The sequence below is a fragment of the Bubalus kerabau genome, chromosome 2 (assembly GCF_029407905.1).
Source record: "Bubalus kerabau isolate K-KA32 ecotype Philippines breed swamp buffalo chromosome 2, PCC_UOA_SB_1v2, whole genome shotgun sequence".
Lineage (NCBI taxonomy): Eukaryota > Metazoa > Chordata > Mammalia > Artiodactyla > Bovidae > Bubalus > Bubalus kerabau.
The window spans coordinates 149,439,861-149,443,976 of NC_073625.1; the positions used below are offsets into that span (position 1 = coordinate 149,439,861).

The window sequence follows — 4,116 nt, forward strand, 5'->3', positions numbered from 1 at the left end:
GGGTCACAAAGAATTGGACACAACTGAGTGACTAAACTGAAATGTTCTCTACAGCCTGGAACAAACAGAGAGAATCACAGAGTTACGTAGAGAAGAGAAGGTGGGGGTGGGAAGGAGATACAGGTGACCTGGGAGAAAAAAGGATGAGTCAAAAGGGGAGAGAGCAATCAAGCCAGTATTTATATCCCTAAGTGAAAATGGATATTGAAAATTAGATTCTTAAAGCTACAAAATTGAAAATTACCAAACAGCAAAGATTAAAAATCTAGAGAAGGGGTTAGACTCTCAAAAATACTATATTAAAAATACAAAACAAAATCAATCACAAAAATTATAAAAATATATATATATATATAAAATTTTCTTTGAAAATAGGGTCTTTTTTTTTTTTTTTTTGCAGGGTAATAGTATGTTATAATGTTCAAACTATCACACAATTGCATCCATCTCACATGCTAGTAAAGTGATGCTTAAAATTATCCAAGCCAGGCTTCAGCAATACGTGAATGGTGAACTCCAGATGTTCAAGCTGGCTTTAGAAAAGACAGAGGAATCAGAGATCACTGCCAAATTGCCAACATCTGCTGGATCATGGAAAAAGCAAGAGAGTTCCAGAAAAAACATCATGTCTGCTTTATTGACTATGCCAAAGCCTTTGACTGTGTGGATCACAATAAACTGTGGAAAATTCTGAAAGAGATGGGAATAAAGACCACCTGACCTGCCTCTTGAGAAACCTGTACGCAGGTCAGAAAGCAACAGTTAGAACTGGACATGGAACAACAGACTGGTTCCAAATAGGAAAAGGCATGTGTCAAGGCTGTATATTGTCACCCTGCTTACTTAACTTATATGCAGAGTACATCATGAGAAACGCTGGGCTGGATGAAGCACAAGCTGGAATCAAGACTGCCGGGAGAAATATCAATAACCTCAGATATGCATATGACACTACCCTTATGGCAGAAAGTGAAGAAGAACTAAAGAGCCTCTTGATGAAAGTGAAAGAGGAGAATGAAAATGTTGGCTTAAAGCTCAACATTAAGAAAACTAAGATCATGGCATCTGGTCCCACCACTTCATGGCAAATAGATGGAGAAACAGTGGACACAGTGGCTGACTTTATTTTTCTGGGCTCCGAAATTACTGCAGATGGTGATTGAAGCCATGAAATTAAAAGACACTTACTCCTTGGAAGGAAATTTATGACCAACATATACAGCATATTGAAAAGCAGAGACATTACTTTGCCAACAAAGTTCTGTCTAGTCAAGGCTATGGTTTTTCCAGTGGTCATGTATGGATGTGAGAGTTGGACTATAAAGAAAGCTGAGTGCCAAAGAGTTGATGCTTTTGAACTGTGGTGTTGGAAAAGACTCTTGAGAGTCCCTTGGACTGCAAGGAGATCCAACCAGTCCATCCTAAGGGAGATCAGTCCTGGGTGTTCATTGGAAGGACTGATGTTGAAGCTGAAACTCCAATACTTTGTCCACTTCATGTGAAGCTCTGACTCATTTGAAAAGACCCTGATGCTGGGAAAGATTGAGGGCAAGAGGAGAAGAGGACGACAGAGGATAAGATGGTTGGATGGCATCACCAACTCAATGGACATGGGTTTGAGTGAACTCCGGGAGTTGGTGATGGACAGGGAGGCCTGGCGTGCTGCAGTTCATGGGGTTGCAGGGTCAGACATGACTGAGGGACTGAAGCAAACTGAACTGAACTGCTTAGGTGAGAAAAATGAAAATTCAAGGAGTAATAAAGAACTTAAACTTTTAAAAAATTATTAAAAAGTAATAATAGTAAAAATATAGCTAGAAATTTCTCTGGAGCTGTTGTGGGCAGTGTGAGGTCAGTCCTGTTTCAGATTGTTCCTTGTTTCAGCTTGCACTTGTTCTCAAGGTCTATAGACCCCTCCAATGTTTTGTCAATGTTAATGACAGGGTTTTAATCTTTGCACCTGTCACTTCCAGAGCGGTTCCCTTTTCTTTGTTTATTTTGGCTTCTTCTGTTTGCAAGTCTTTTTGGCATCTAATTTCTGCCCTGAGACAATGGGGCAAAGATAATCACTTATTCAGGCTCACTTGTTCAGTTGTGTTGTTGGGAGGGAGGCACACTGCAAACAAATATCACTGGTGTGTGTAGGAAGTGCTCACAATGTATGGACCACACTCGGTTTGCCCCAGCTCACAGCAGTGTATGCTTTCTGGGTCTATACTTCTCAGGCTCCAGGGTGCTCTGCAGAGCACTATTCAAAATGGGCCCTGAATTTCATGCACTTCCCAGTTCTAAGCCACTCGGGCTCAGGTTCTTGAGTACTCTGCAAGGTCACAGACTCAGTTGGGCGTGCGTTTTGTGCTCTTCTGAGGTCTGAGCAGTTCAAGTGACCAGGTGCTTGGCGAGTGCACTGTCCCAGGTGGGCCATGCATCTTAATCACCTCCCTGGCCCGGCCTCTCAGTTTCCTGGGTGTGACACGAGAGATCGTCTCAGGCATGCCATGTGTCTCCTCTGGGGAGCTGATCTCAGGTTGTGACCCCCCTGGCAGATATGGTTAGTAGCTAGAAACCTGCTCATAGTTTGGTGGAGGATGCCAGTCTCTGGGGCCAAGACTGATGAATTTGTGGGGGGAAAAGTGGTCTCCCCGTCCTATTCCTCTGCCATCTTATGACCACGCCTCAGAAATGTCATCTTTTTGAAGTGAATGATGTCATTGGTAGAATCACTGAAGCAATGACTCTCATCTTCTAAGACACAAATCCATGATATTAAAAATTTATTTTTTTCCAAGTTAGTCCAGTTAATGTTTTCTTCTACTTTGAAATATAAAAAACAGTTTTACACTTTTGTTCAAGGCTTTTATGTTGGTGAAAAAATCAGGATTACTTTTTAAGTTATATCATTTGGAAAACAAGTCAAATATTCATGATGCACTTTTACCATTGATGCAGTTTTAATTTTGACATTAGGTGATTTTTTTTTTTTTTTTTTTGCCGCATGCATTAGTAAGAATTTTTCCACAGAAGAATGGTTGGTCCTTATGCAGCTCATTAATGTCAGTGCTTAAAACAAAATGAAAGGGTAGGAACTTTATCATGTTTTCCATTTGTGATATTTTCCTTGTTATATCAGGAACTGATAGAGAAATAGCAGATACACAATGTCAATGAAACACCACATTTTCTTTAATTTCTATCAATAAGAAACTCTTTGAGCATAATGTACCTTATATGACACCTCAAAATAGTTTAATGTAAAATGACTTTATAACCTGACATAACACTTATATTAATGCATAAAATTATCAAGGAAAGAGAAAAGTGGTTTTTTGATGACTATTTCCTGGAGAAACAAAACTAATACAAATAAAAATTTCATAATTTGTACTCCAAATAAATATAAAAATAATAAGCTTGGAGGACTTGTACTTCCTTAAAGAAATTAAGACTTTCTTTAAAATAGCTAAAATATAGCAGTTGAAATCATATACATTGGCACTTGGTGGTGGCCACAGTGCAGACCAGACTTTAATTGCTGGCAGCTTGCTCCACACCTTCTGCAACCATGTCTGACAAACCTGATATGGCTGAAATTGTGCAGTTCGATAAATCAGATTGAAGAAAAAGAAACACAAGAGAAAAATCCATTGCCTTCAAAAGAAATGATTGAACAGGAGAAGCAAGCAGGCGAGTTATAATGAAGCATGCACCGCCAGTATGCACTGTACATTCCACAAGCATTGCCTTCTTATTTTACTTTTTTTAGCTGTGTAATTTTGTAAGATGCAAAGAGGTTGGATCGAGATTAAAAGACTGTGCTACTCCTTTTCACATCAAAGAATGGAGAACTGACAATGTAGGCCCACGCCTGCCTCTCCCATTTGTCTGTGTGGCTGACAGGGAAGGAAAAGAATTTGCATGTTGGTGAAGGAGGCAGCTGGGTGGGACAACAGTGAAATCTAGAGTACAAAGCTGGTTCTAGGTGTTCTGCGGGCTGTAAAATGCGGTTTGATCCGAGTGCTATTTTTGTTGTTGTTGTTCAAATGATTTTAATGATTGGAATGCACATTTTTTATGCAAATAAAAAGTTTTAAAACCTGAAAAAAAATACACATCATA

The 4,116-nt window shown here is 39.5% G+C and overlaps 1 pseudogene; it reads left to right on the forward strand.

The window, feature by feature from the left end:
- The first annotated feature begins 2,157 nt into the window (after positions 1-2,157).
- On the forward strand, positions 2,158-3,857 carry LOC129644492 (thymosin beta-4-like; annotated as a pseudogene).
- The last annotated feature ends 259 nt before the right edge of the window (positions 3,858-4,116 follow it).